Consider the following 15,730-nt stretch of genomic DNA (forward strand, 5'->3'; position numbering starts at 1 on the left):
CTGTACTTAATTATTGGCCTAATGAGAGAAGAGTACAGGGAGAGAACTTTTTTTTCTGAAGGTAATGCCCTTACTTACGAGATGAGCAATACAAAATGCCCTTCTTACCACTGTGGAGACATGGTGGTCAAAGGTAATGTTGCTATCAACCTGTTTGACCAGGTCTCTCACCACTGAGTGTCTACTTAAGGTGTTGCTGTTATGTGGTAGTTAGCAGGAACATCACCAAAAGGAATGACAAACTCAATGCAAAAATAATATACTAAGGCCCTGACTTTGGCACCAATCATTTGTTTGTGTAAGTCCCTCTTGTTGGATGTTGACATCATTTGGAGATTCTACATCTTCTCCCAGTTTGCAGTTATCAGTAACCTTTGTTAGAGATACTCGGAGGAAGGAAGCTGATCCGTGATATATAACATTAAGTATCTTGTTTTCTTGCTTATTTTTATGAGTTATTTATAGCACTTTTATTGTCTGCATGTACATTTCTAGCTAGTTTCACTGTGTGTGAGGTATTAACTAGAAATTTTCTACAATTGTTAAGCATCTGGTTGGGTTTGTTTGTTCTGATTTCCTGCTAAGGAGTGTATCATATAACTTGTTTGCAGTTAAAAGCACTCATTTCTGCAGTTTTTTTCTACCCAAGTAGTGTGGGTAGTGTAGCATTGTCCATATTCAGGCTTGTGTTTTGGGCCTAGTCATTTGTTAGTAGAGGCTGTGTGTCTGAGCACATGTTGCAGGCCATCGTAGTTTAGCCAAAGCCAGTATAGCATTTCAGTGAGAGTGAATTGTTTATGGTCATTGGCCAATTGGGGTTGCCTGGACTACGGCTTGGAGTAAGCACCTCATTTGGTTCTTTCAAGCTTTTTTTTTAAAGTTGCTTCAGGTTTCAACTTTGTTACTTAAGAAGTTAACTTGTGAGTGTTTCTGCCATTTAATACTGAGCTACTCGGAGGAAGGAAGCTGATCTGTGATATATGACCTTAAGTATCCTGTTTTCTTGCTTATTTTTATGAGTTATTTATAGCACTTTTATTGTCTGCATGTACATTTCTAGCTGTGTGTGTATTAACTAGAAATTTTATACAACTGTTAAGCATCTGGTTGAGTTTGTTTGTTTCCCACCCTCCTTCTCTGTTGGTATCCTGTTTTTATACTTTGTGGCTTTGTAGTTGCCCACCCCTACTGTAAATTTGATCTGGGACACTCCTCCCAGTCTAGTGTCATTACCTCATTCTACCTAATCCAGGGAGGACATTTGAGAAGGCTAACCCACTTAGTGTCTGCTCCTCCTTTCCACTTTACAAAAAAAAAATTCTAAGCTTGTTTCCTGCCTTTCCTGTAAGTCGTCTAGTCCAGATACAGATTTGCTGTATCCAGGACTGTTTGTAAGCTTCCGAGTCCCCAAGCCTTTCTGTGTTGGAGGGAAGCCTTCTAGCTTAATTTTGTTTATTAGAACTAGCCAGTTTTCTAGTTTCAGCACTCAAATCTGTTTCTTTGAGCTCAACTCATTGTAAGCACTAAATAAGCTACAAATTACTCCAGCACTCAACTTTTCTCACTTGTCTAGAGGAAACAGTCTTTAGTACTTAATAAATAAAGCGCCTATCCAGGCATGTCTAAGGGTCACCTCCCGGTGTTTTCTCCTGTCTACCTGATGAATCTGGGCATCTTGGGGCAATTCAGCAATTGCCTCATGTACACAGACGACCCTCTCCTCCTACCACCCAACACTACAACCTGTGAGAGATGCACTTATATAGCCAAACTGGAAGCAAAGCTCTTCACCCATGACTTGACTAGACAGTCAAGAGGAGAAGGTAAACACTTGCACCACACCACACTCCTCACATAGTCCCTCAAAACCTACACCATCAAAACACACACATAGAAACACAAAACCCACACATACATTCGCAGAGGCTCTCAATAAAAATCTACCCAAGCAACAGGGTCCTCCAAAACAGAAATGCAAGCAACCTCCACCCCCCAACACAACCCAAATGAAACATAGCCCACAAACTCACTGTGCCACTCAACCACAGCCCATAAGGCATAACAATGTACCCAACACTCTAGCCATAGGTGACTCTATAGTCAGGCACACTGATGTCCCACTCACCAGGCTAAACAAGGAGAAAGTTACTGTCAGGTGCCAGGATCCGCCACATAACGCATGCACTCGGGTCACTCCACAACAAGTACAAATATGACTGTCATTGTCCAAGTTGCTGTGAATGACCAGAGACGTACCTCCCTGGACTACATGAAAAGAGACATGGAGGAGCTGTCCAATCTCATAGCCCAGGCAGGTATGACCCTAGCCCTGAGTAGCATCCTGCCATCACCCAGTACAAGGCCAAAAAGACTGACTTCAACAATTGGCTAAGTTTCTGGTGTCATTCTAAGGGGATCCAGTATCTGTCTGCCTGGGATGACATGATCGACAAACCACGATGCTTTGCCAGAGATGGCCTGCACCTGTCTCCCTTGGGATTCCGGATACTAGCTAAGACAATTGCCACCCCTATAGTGCCTTTTTTAGGCAAGGTTCAAATGACAAATTCACCACCGTTACAGGTACAAGCAAGCAAAATCGGAGGTTAATGCTACTTAATGCTAGAAGTCTAAACCTCAAAATGCACTCACTTGAGGCACTCCTTAAAATGGAGAACATTGACATCTGTGCAGTGGCAGAGACCTGGTTCAAGGCCCCAAAGTGCACCCCTGCATTAGCAGGCTATAATTCATACCACACCTTTTGGCTACCTAACCTGGACCGAAACACTAAAGGCAGAGGAGTGTCCATATTCATTAAAGATATCCACACCTACAGGCTAGTTGCTCAGCATAATGCATCTGAGATTATCCAAGTGCAACTAACTCTGGGCAAGATCGCAATCCAAACTGTAGCTCGCTACAGATCCCCCACCATGCCCCAGGATTCCCACTCCTCATTTCTTGATACACTGGAAAATATAAGGGTACAACGTAACACCCTAATAATGGGCTATTTCACCTACCCCACCATTAACTGGTAAAACTACTCATGTACCAACACTTGTGCTCAACGGTTTCTGGAATTCACAAATTCCAACACCTTGGATCAATTTATCCACACCCCCACCAGGTGCAGCAATATCCTAGACCTGGTCATTACCAACATGGGCAACGGTGTTCCACACCAGAGGTCATTTCCTCATTGGTCAGATCCAACCACAAGCTAATCACCCTAGACATCCACATCCCACCCCCCATTAGGGAAACCACCATAAAACATTTCTCCAAAGCCAACTTCACGCTTCTTAAGACAGAAGTGGCAAACTTCACGACATCCATGCTGACGGACAATAGAGGTATGACTGCTGAATCCTATACAAATGCATTTTATAAGCACTTACACGAGTGCATGCATCGTGCAATCCTTAGCAGAACCAAGATGCTATCCTCCAAAAAAAGGAGGCCAATCTGGTGGTCCCCTGCCATAAACAAACTCTACAACAGAAGAAACAAACTGTTGCAAAAAAGAGTAAAATCCCATGATTGGAGGAACTCCATGGTCAGCCTCAGTAAGAAGCTCAGATCCCTCATAAAATCCTCCAAAGCTAGTTATGAAAACAAAATTGCCACTGATTCTAAAGACAACCACAAAGCATTATATAGCTATATCAAGACTCTCAATGGCAACACTCAGATCTGCTGCGAGTTACAGCACAATGGCACTAAATATACAGAACCAACTGATATTGCCAATATCCTGGCAGATACAGGTATCATCCCCTAAAGGGCCCATCTCTATACCGGAGGAATGCAAAGTTCCTGTAATCACAGCTGCACAGGTAAAAAACACACTCCCAAAGCCAAGAACACAACATCCATGTGACCTGACAACATCCCAGGCTGCGTTGTACATGAACTACAGAACGAACTAGCACCCCACCCAAGTACCATGTTCAATTATAGCCTCACCTCAGGCTTTGTGCCCACTGAATGGCGCACAGCAACAGTTATCCCACTCCACAAAGGGGGAGCCACCACGGACCCTGGGAACTACTGCCCCATCAGCCTGACGAGCCTGGTCTGTGTATCCGTGAATCCACATTTTTCATATATAGACAACCTTCTTATCTTTGCAAAGTCTTTTTTAAATTTCAAGAATCTCTCTCTTGGGTGGAAATCTCATGTACAAACTGGGATTCCAAGAGAACATTCAAAACTCTTTCTTGACTCCTTCACACAGACTTATGTTCTTGGGATGTCAACTAGACATCTCAGTACAAAAGAACTTTTCTCCACAGGAAAAATAAATCTTTATTAAAATCTAGTTCCAAGGTTTTCCACTCAGACTTTAGTCACTAGGAGGGAATACTTCAGGATTTTGGGTCTCATTGCATCTATGATCCTCATGATACCCCTGGCAAGATTCCACATGAGAAAGATACAGTAGCATCTGAAATCTTTGGTCCCAGCATTGATACCCTTTAACTTTTCATATCCCAGTAATGGGGTTTGTCAGAAGAAAAATCACTTGGTAGAGACAACAGATCTCCTTAAATCATTGTCTCCCCTTCTCCCTTCCTGCTCCAAAGCACTCACCACAGATGCTTCAGAGTTTGCTTAGGGATCAGTTTCAGGAGAGAGAAAACTGCAGGGAATGTGTGACACCAAGGGCAGATGTAACTACAAATATTAAGGAGATGCTCGCCCTGATCAAGGCACTCAATTTTCTGAACCATCTTTGTTCCCCGAAATCTGTTCAAGTGGTTACAGACAATACCATAGGGATGTGATACATCAACAAGCAAGGGGGAACCAGGTCATACACCCTTTGCAGACTAGTCATGCTGACTCAGGATATAGCTAGACAGGACAGTCTCATTCTTACAGGCATCCTACAGTCCATCAGAGCAAAACTGTGTTACAGACAAAATGAGCAGAACCAGGGCATTTCCTGAAGAATGGAAACTAGATCTGGAGGTCTTCCAAGATTTGATCCATTTGATCCATCTGTACACAGTTCCTCAAGTAGACCTCCTGCCTCTTCTCTGAACAATCAACTGTCAAAAATCTGCTCCAGAACTCAAGGTAAGAAGGCCAGGAAGACAGATTCCTGTCCAAAGAAAAGAAAATGTTATGTTCCTGTATGCCTTTCCACCAATATCCAGGGTACATTTGAAGATTATGAAGGAATCCCCATGATCATTGTGGTGACTCCCTTCTGGCTCAGACAACCATGATTCCCCCTTTTTTTGGAAATGACCAGGGGCAATTACCACAAGCATCCTCACAGAATGATCTACAATTAAAGGGGTGCTTGACACAGCCAGACATCAATCATGTTCAACTGACTGTCTGGATGATAGGGTATTAATTCCTTTTAGGCACCAATTTTCTGAAGACATGCAGCAGGTCCTAATAGGGGCAAGAAACCCTGCTATTAGAAAGTCATACAAGGCAAATGGAAAAGGGTTTCTAGTTGGTGCCAGAAACAAAACTGGCACCCATTCACAGCTAGTTGTTCTGTGGTATTACAATATGTGTGTGAGTTACTATCCTATGGCCTTTTTGTATTCCTATCAAGGTTCACTTATCAGACACTTCAACATGTCTGCCCATGGATCCTCCTCTTTCAAGGCAGTAGCATATCAAAATGTTATTGAAAGGGGTTTTCCATAACAGGACTCAAGTAAACCAGTGATCCCTCCTTGGGATCCTAATTTTGTGTACACTTGGGTGCTATCTTGACAGACCTAAATCTTTAATATCAATTGTTGATTACTTGTGAAGATAAGAAGAGACATCCTGTGTCAGAACAGACCACTTCCAAATGGTTATCTAAGGCAGGGTCAAGGCCCACTCTACAAAGACGTTGACTTCTTCTATGGCTTTTTGGAAAGGACTGTCTTCTAGAAGTATTCTAGAAGCTTCTACTTGGTCCTCTGTACATACTTTTACAAACCACTATAAGCTGGATTTCTTCTCAAGGTCTAGATTATGCTTTGCTATGACCATTCTCCAGGGGCTCCTTGGTCCCTCTCCTTCCATCTCCCAAATATACTAAAATAAGTAATCTACCCATATAGCTATGGCTACTGCAGCAGTGATCAATACGAAGAACATAGTACAGTTGTGCAAGTTGAACTTACCATAACGGTGCCTGCTCAAATGACCACTGCTGCAGTAGCAGCTCCCTCCCTCCATCCCCATTGTTTTTGGTGCATTTTTATGCCAGGGTGGGGATATTTGTTTGTTGTTATTCCTAGCCTTGTCCTTTCAGGGCTCAACCTCCTGTCTCCTGGTAGGAAAGCTCTGACAGACTTTGCTCCTAAACTTGGTCAGCTCATCTCGAGCTGTTTCATAGTTTGGGTGCATTGAAGGTGCCCTGAAGCTTTAGAAGTTAGCCAGCTGTTACATCCTCGGGCAAATATAACCCATATAGCTTAGGCTACTGCAGCAGTGATCATTCAAACATCTACTGTTATGGCAAGTTCAACTTGCACAACTGTACTTTCTCTATACTTGTGGCTATAAGTGTGGCTTTTCCAAATTTTCCTTTCAATCTGGTCATGATGTATGTTTTGCCTATTAGCACTTTTTGTTATCTTTTTTTTCGCCAGCTTCTAGACTGATTTACATACTCCTCCTTTCAGAAATATTTCTAACTAAATAAGACGAAAATGACACAGTCAAAGACTAAGAAGGAAAAAAATGGACATTATGGAGCTTTCAGGAAGTAAACCTCTAAAAAGGTGTTCTCAAAGAACCTGAAAAAACAAATTTGTCATTTTCTTTAGGAGAAGCTGGGATCGGAATTGAACAAATGAGGAAACGCAACAAGAATGGTCAGAAAGAAAGTGAAAGTAACTTATTTGTAGGAGACTTGAATGAAAAGAGTTGTTGAATTCCAGTTCCACATGGAAGACTTTCACACAGTTCAATACTCTGAAGATATTAATGAGAAAAATGTGAAACATGGTCATTAAAATGATACATCTTAAAAAAATGCAGCATTTTGGAAGGAAAAGAAAGTTCTGTATGTCTGACCCTGAAGGACACTTAGATAAGCAGACCTAGAAAAATGGAAGAAAGTTGAAAAATTCCCTCTTTCTCCCTACAACAACCATACAACTCTATAAGTTACAGGCCCAAATGGAAGGATAACTGACAAAATACAGCACAAGCTCTTTAAGGCTGCAAAAAGGGTATGTCCCAGTTAAGATAAACAAAACAGTAGCATCAGGTCTAGGAGAACACAAAGAGTTCAAAAAGTTGAAGGCCCTGAGATGCAGGAGGAAAATCAGAGGTGGACTGTTCTAGAATTGGAAGGATAACTCATTTGAAGACATCAAAAGGAGCTTTGAGGTTCCCTGTAACATAGACTGACACTGGGCACTACAAGTATGGATTTCAATTGAAACTAAACCACTTAAATATAAATATAAACTTTTGTTTTATGTTGTTGGCTTGAGTTCTTTTGTCTTATTTCATACAAGACTTCATAATTTATTTTCCTGGTCTAAGTGGTTTAATTTCGGTTTTATTTTACATATATCATTTTGCCTTGCTGTCAGCTTTTTTTGTTATGGATTTCAACATCATGAAAGGTGGAAAAGAGGTGCCTAAACCAAGCAGATTAAAAGTGATTTGGCAGAGACTTTAGGCATGTCAAAACCTAAATATCAACTGTAAGATAAAGCCTTTCTAAGAAAGGAGAGTGAAATAAAATGCACTTTATGAAAATATAATCTGTTTCCTTTTAAATATGCAAGTGCAATTTTTTCAAAAGTGTAAATCTGCATGGTTTCATTCATGATCTAATTAAGTCCAACCTGCTTTCAACTGACCAAAAATCAAAGTGCATTATAAAACAAACTCCCTGAAAGGACATCCCATTTTTGTCACAATATGTAAAGCAATGTAAAAAATATAAACAATAAAAAAAGAAAAAAGTAAGTAAAGTAATGTGACCTAGGGAATGCAGGGACAAAAAGACTGCAACAATAACACATACTTGAGAGATAAATACCAGTCAAAAGAAAAAGGTGGCATAGAATTTTGAGGACATTGCAGCAGTACTTTAAAGCTATGGAGTTAATAAGAAAGATTGGTGTGACAGTCCAGAAGACACACAGGTGTAGAAGTCAAAATTAACAAAAGATAAGGAAGACAGTGCACGACAGAGTGGAAGCAATATGAACAAAGTGAAATAGGATCTACGTATTTAAAGAAAAGAAGAGACAGAGAAAAAGCTGAAACATTGCCCTAAACAATAAATATGCAGGGAAGTAGTACTGCGGGGAGAGAAGAGGCTATCAAAAGTTTAATTTACACCACAAACTTCACAGCGCTACCAACAAAGCAGTAATTTAATGCTATAGAAAAGTTATGAACACAGTCTAATCAATAAGGGAAGTTAGTGTGATTAGGTGCTTTGTCTAGTTCTCTGGATACAGTTTCCATACACTCTCCTTGCTAATTTTTCATCTTTCTTAATTTTAAGTCAGATGATAACAGTATTATCACATCCTTTTTTTTGCTTTTTAATGCTACAGTAGCAATTAAGGCTCAACTCCAACAGAAAACAGTGACCAACACAGTGGAGGATGACAGCCAAAAATCAGCTATTAAGATTTATGCTTGTTTCCAGTATATGAAAGACAGGACTATAAATGTATACTGGGAGAAGCTGGGGCTTAAGAAAGGCCACTCTGATACAGAATTGACCCCCAAATGAATTAGCAATCCATGAAAGCAAATTATAAATTCAAAAAGCAAAAATAATTATATTAAAAATTACACTTGGAAACAGCCTACCAAATGTGTAAAACACACACACCACCAAGATAAAGACTGTCTGAGACCCAAAAAATAGCTGGACGCCATAAGGAGCTATGGTTGTTAAATGGCAGCATACAAAAAAGGTGCTACAGGCTTGAATGAGTTAAGGATTTCAGCACAATTAGTTCATAAGAGAGAAATGCTTGAAAGGATTCATAACACTTACTGGAAATGTAAATACCAAACAGCCCTTAGACAAGCTAAAGAACAGTTTGAACAAAGAAGCAACAGTGATCTACTTTTGGTTCAGATATGCAACAACATTTCACATTGATGGCCAATTTATAAAATCAATTTTCCGACCAAGAAAATGAAATCTTCAAAAAAATCTAAAATAATACACTATACAATAGTAAAATAACATATCATCAGCTTTAACAGCAACTTGCATCCTTTTCCAATGTTCCTTCATATTTTTGCATCAGAACAGAACAAAACAGGTTAAAATTATTAAATAATGTCAGATGTTACAGTTGCAAATATATTCATACTCAAACTTTGTATTAAAGCCAATCATCCAATAATGTAGAACAGTGGACCTGCAAAATTCACTTTCAAGAATTCACTGCTGGTTTCTCTTATGTCAATACAATTAAGCAACAACCCACAAGTGGGTGTGGGCATAACAGGATTTGTGCACGGTTGGCATAGTTTGATTACGAGGATGAAGCCATAGTGATATAACAAAGCCATGGGCTATTGCTATTATACAATGACAAATAAGAAAGAAAAAGTCTCTTATCTTTCTTAAATAATTATTTGTACAAGGGTGCTGTAGTGTTCCTCCACCTTTTTCCTTGTTTACTTATGTTCTGTGCACACATGTGGGACTTCTGTCCCTACACTTGCACAGTATCAGTACAGTTCAGGAGAAGCAGCAGAGAAAACAATTTTTATTTTTTCCTGTCACAATTTTATAATGGATAACACAGAAATGGAAGGAAAACCAGATACTTTGAGAACATACCTGATTTTTCTTCCGCTTTGCACTGCCCCCCAGCCTTTCCATTAGAAAGCCTGGTACTTCAGCGGACAGACTTTATTCTACTGGTATATGCTTGATGTACAACAGGCACTCTGGTTGGGCTGTCTAATCAGCATTATAGTTTCTGAATAAAAATGAGCCATCATACAATTGCCAGTACAAGATATGTATGAAACTCTTCCTCCTCTTGAAAAGATAATAGAACAACAGATTTTACATCTCATTGATAAAAAGAATAAAACTCCAGTGCCTGTCATAGTCTGTAATCTTCTGGGATTTTTCAAAAAATTAAACATTTTACCTGGGATAGGGCACAAATATGATATGACAACCAGGGATGCAAAAAAGTTAAAGTAACAAAGTTTTGCATCAATGTTTGCATCATTTTTTTCTGAACGATAAGAACGAAGCTCTGTCTGACATTATCGACAGACAGGCTTACCAGAAAATCAGATATTTTTCAAGGGGTAGAACAACAATATCAGGCACAATCTTGGGTGACTATTTATATTAAGACACACCACTGAAGTTATTGCAGTTGTGGCAGTGGATAGTTGCTTGACTTTTTGGCGATAATGGAAAACACTGGACCACGTGTAGGTGCAAACCCAGAATCAGAATGACATAAAGTCCAGTGTTCTCAGTTATCACCTGAAACTGTTGCTGCAATTAAATATGACAAAAGTATAAAGCTTTTCATTATTGCTGAACAAGCCTGTCGGCAGTCCCTGACATTAATTAGAAAACTATATGTAGCATGCCCTTAAAATGTGGAACTGTAAGACTCAAAATGAAGAGCATTCCTCATAATGAGGTCACTTGAGAGGTATGAATAACAATAATGGACGGCACAGTGGTGCAGCGGTAGCACCGTCACCTCACTGCAAGAGGTTCTCCGGTTTGATTCTTGGCTGGAATGCCTTCGGTGCATGTCCTCCCTGCGTTCATGTGTGTTTCCCCTGAGTGCTCTGGTTTTCAGAGGTGGTTAGGAAGGATTGGGAAGAGAGACGGGATAAGCAAAGAAACAATGGGAGGATATATGTAAGTCTCTAAAATATGCAACAAAATCTAGAAAATTTAGGATTTTTGCCTGGAAATGTTTACATAGATATTTTTATACCTCAAGTAGACTCCAGAGAATTTTTCCTCAGACAGTTAGTAAATGTTGGAGGTGTGAAAGGGAAGAAAGAGGTAACTGGGACCATGTTTTCTGGGAGTGCGGTGAGTTGGTGGACTTTAAGGATTCCCTGCGGGATGCACTGTCTGAGATGCTGGGTGGGCAGATTGGTGTGACGAGGAAGATGGCTTTTCTGAGTTATGATACGGAATCAGAATTGCCTAGACATGGTAAGGCCTTGCTGTGACTAATAATGGCGGCTGCCAAAAAAGCAATTACTAGAAAATGGAAATCCAAATCTAAACCAACTATAATGGAAGTAGTGAATATAGAACAACAGAGATAAAACAACTGGAATTGAGATCTTTAGAAAAGGGTAAGAACAAATTACATAGGACAAATGGGGATTGGGAACAATGCATACAAGGGAGGAATGAGGTCTAAAAGGTGTCAGTACTTAAATGAGCTATGTAATGCTTGAGTGAGAAAGATTGGCTAGATAAGTGATGTATAATGTTTGCAACTAGGAGTGTGTCAGTATGGTTTGTGATGTAATTCAATAAAGGTGCTTAAAATAAAAAATAAAAACAATAATGAGTTTTCTACCCATAACTTTTGGCTTTATAGAGCAATGAAGTTAAGAGTTGTGGGCAAGATGATATGTAGCAGCTCCTAGATGTTACACAGCTGCTGTAATGTTCTGACAGCTAAGCAAAACACTGGTACTTTCCAGTGTTCTCCATTATTGCCGACTTTTTCTTAGCAAAACTTCTATAAGTATTTGCGTTATTTACTAAAATTATTGTACATTTTTAAGGTATTACAAAGAGGATCTTCTTCTTTTGGCTGCTCCCATTAGGGGTCACCACAGCAGATCAATTGTCTCCATTTCTTCCTGTCCTCAGCATCTTGCTCTGTCACACCAACCACCTGCATGTCCTCTCTCACCACATCCATAAACCTTATCGTAGGCCTTCCTCTTTTCCTGTTACCTGGCAGCTTCATCCTTAGCATCTTTTTCCCAATATTCTCTGCATCTCTCCTCAGCACATGTCCAAACCAATGTAATCTTGCAAAGAGGATACTTATGTAAAATAAGAACAGAAGTATTCATTTTTTTAAATCAATCATGTTTTTACATGAATGTACACATTACCAAATTCCTGTCTGAAATACATTTTTTGCTCATCCTCAAATATTGCCAGTTTCTGAATCCTGCCCACAATGCACATTGTCAAACATTCTTTTTTTCACACATTTTATGATGTTTTGCCATGCATTTATTTATTAATAACAGTATAAAACTGTTTTTATGACATATCAGTGATCATCTTCCAATCTAAACAACCAGACATATTACACATCTACTTTATGTTTATAAAACAATACACAAGATTTTCAAGTTTAACCCAAAAATCTTCATTACTAACCTATCATCGATTAACTATGCCTTCCTAAGAATCCTCCCCTTTGATTATGCTGTATATGAATTCAATACAACTCTTTTGAACATCCTAAACAGCCTTGGCACCTCCTAGAAGGAAAAGACTAAAGACAAATAATGCAATTTAGCTATCCAAAAGAGTAGACTGCTGATGCAGGATAGAGAAAACACATGGAAAGAATGGCAAAATATAAACCACCACAATATCTTCAAAATGTCAGAATGCTTCACAATCTCCATTGCTTGCTTTCCTCAGCACTGATGTATTGCGTAAATGTGGGAATGCAAGTCCCATATGCATGCTCAATACATCAACAAAGCCAACCCCGTCATGCAAAGGATTATTTAAGAAAAGTAAGTAATTTTTTTCTTAAATAATGTCATTGTATAATAGCAATAGCCAGTGACTAGTTGTGATATATTGAAGATTTATCCACGGTTGCCTTTGTTTAATCACACCAACCGCAGATAAATCTTCAATTTACTACACCAAGTTGTTGGTTATTGCTATTATATTATCTTTAAGTTTTATTATGTGCAAGGAAAATTGTAAGCTTTAAGGATAATAAGTTAATACAAATTGAAAGTTGATAAATAAAATGATCACTTCAGTTATTTTATATTAATAACAATTTTACTCCTAATTATACCATTCACCTCTCAACTGTACAGACTTTCGCAGAATGTGCAGATTTTGGCCTCGTATTTTTGGTCCGTTTTCATAAAATTGTGGTTTTCTGGCAAATTAGTCGTAAATCATTAACAACAGAAGTTCAAAAATAGTGATAGACATTTGCATTTCAGACTTCATTCATATCCTTCTGAAAAACCTGTGCTAATGCAGAACCTTTTACTCTGTCAACTTTCTAAGAGCAATATTTAAAAACTGTCCCTTTTTTGGGCCTTTGTCCCACTTTTATTTATGGCTTTGTCCAGATTTATTGCTCTAAGTGGTTGTGAGGTATCATTGCCTCAGTACCAGTTTTCAGATCTGTTCTAAGGCAGGTCTGATAACACTACATGCTAACTTATTAGAAGTGAAAGAATGTGAAGTGGTAAGTTTCTATAAATGGCTTGAGGAAAGGGACCTGGCATTTTAAAGTGGGCAGTAATAGCACACAAAACACATCACGCTGAGGGTGGCACTTGCCATTGAGTATCCAGGTGTGCCTTAAAATAAATACACCTCTGAACTGTAATAATAGCAATAGCCAGTGACTAGTTGTGATATATTGAAGATTTATCCACGGTTGCCTTTGTTTAATCACACCAACCGCAGATAAATCTTCAATTTACTACACCAAGTTGTTGGTTATTGCTATTATATTATCTTTAAGTTTTATTATGTGCAAGGAAAATTGTAAGCTTTAAGGATAATAAGTTAATACAAATTGAAAGTTGATAAATAAAATGATCACTTCAGTTATTTTATATTAATAACAATTTTACTCCTAATTATACCATTCACCTCTCAACTGTACAGACTTTCGCAGAATGTGCAGATTTTGGCCTCGTATTTTTGGTCCGTTTTCATAAAATTGTGGTTTTCTGGCAAATTAGTCGTAAATCATTAACAACAGAAGTTCAAAAATAGTGATAGACATTTGCATTTCAGACTTCATTCATATCCTTCTGAAAAACCTGTGCTAATGCAGAACCTTTTACTCTGTCAACTTTCTAAGAGCAATATTTAAAAACTGTCCCTTTTTTGGGCCTTTGTCCCACTTTTATTTATGGCTTTGTCCAGATTTATTGCTCTAAGTGGTTGTGAGGTATCATTGCCTCAGTACCAGTTTTCAGATCTGTTCTAAGGCAGGTCTGATAACACTACATGCTAACTTATTAGAAGTGAAAGAATGTGAAGTGGTAAGTTTCTATAAATGGCTTGAGGAAAGGGACCTGGCATTTTAAAGTGGGCAGTAATAGCACACAAAACACATCACGCTGAGGGTGGCACTTGCCATTGAGTATCCAGGTGTGCCTTAAAATAAATACACCTCTGAACTGTACTGATTTTCGCAAAATGTCCAGATTTTTGACTCACGTTTTTGGCCCATTTTTAATAAAATTGTGGTTTTCTGGCAAATTAGTGGCAAAAGACTGTAGTTAGAAAATAATGAGACCCATTTGAGTTTTAGACTTCACACCCTTCAGAAAATGCATGCTAATGCAAAACCTGATATTCTATCAACTTTCTAAGTTTGTAAGAGTAATCTTTAAAATTGTCCCTACTCAGAGACTCCCTATGCTGTGGAATAAAATCCCGGTCCATGTGAGGCAGAGCACCTCGCTGGCTCTGTTCAAGAGAAATCTTGACCCTTGGATGGGAGATCGTAGGTTTACCCCGGGAATCATCTCTGTGTCACTGCTGGACAGAGGCAAAACAAACCAATGGGCACAATATTTTTTAACATAAGGGGTGGCGTAAGCCACAAAACTTTGGGCTAGGCTTATAAATGCCTTAGGGCAGATAGCCTAGTATAAACCTATGAACCTATTTCGGGGCCTTTGTCCCACTTTCATTTATGTCTTTGTCTAGATTTCTTGCTCTAAGACGTGGACAGATATGAATAACATCCTGATCTTATTCTTCAAAATCAAACAGTTCTATAAATAATGCTGGCACTTCAGATGGCAGGTCCGTTAGCGTTGGACCGTGATTTTTGTTTTAACCATCAGTGATGGACTTTGGAATGTTATGACAGAAGCCAAGCGCACAGCTGCCAAGCCAATGTCGCGCAATATTCTGAACAACACGTCGCAGTCCAATGCTGTCCGTTATCGCCCCACCACGTAACTTGCTTAGTGAGCACTGTAAATATTTTAAAAAAGTCCATAATTCTATATAAAAAATAATAACAATATAATGTAAGTAGACTGCCCCAGTTTCTTGATTATCATTGTACCATACCTCTCGTTTTCTTTGATGTAATATAAAACAGGTAACTAGATGTTTGCAGACTGACTTGCGAGGAGAGAGAATACTAAACGTTCTATTCAGAGTAAGACTGACAATACAATTAACACAAACCTATCCTGAGTTATAAAGTTACCCCACTTTCAAAAAGCGCGCTGCTGGTGGAAATCTCCTGAACGATATCATTGAGGGTGTGACTATAAGAACGAGCTGACCAATTGCAATGAGGTAAATGTTTTAGGGGTGGGCTGGGTGTACGTGTGCGTATAGTCGCTTTTAATATTGTTATACTTACGGACGGGGGAGGGGTAACGAATAAGTCGTACATATAAGAACGTAATGTATTTCACGCTAGAAGTTTGTTTCGGTTTATACTTGTTGACTCTATGGAGTAATGTAGTGTTTAATACTGCTTTCATTTTCTGG

At 39.0% G+C, this 15,730-nt stretch overlaps 1 protein-coding gene across 1 annotated transcript in view; it reads right to left on the bottom strand.

Moving 5' to 3' along the window:
* The window catches only part of SKA1 (spindle and kinetochore associated complex subunit 1), a 652,565-nt gene extending 637,064 nt beyond the window's left edge, over positions 1–15,501 (bottom strand). The window contains exon 1 of the mRNA XM_044078227.1: positions 15,299–15,501. The gene's annotated coding sequence lies outside the window, so the exon portion shown is untranslated. The remainder of the gene's footprint in view (positions 1–15,298) is intronic.
* Between the last annotated feature and the right edge of the window lie 229 nt (positions 15,502–15,730).

This window comes from Protopterus annectens, chromosome 1.part1 (genome assembly GCF_019279795.1).
Source record: "Protopterus annectens isolate FY-2018-M chromosome 1.part1, PAN1.0, whole genome shotgun sequence".
Taxonomy (NCBI): Eukaryota; Metazoa; Chordata; order Ceratodontiformes; family Protopteridae; genus Protopterus; species Protopterus annectens.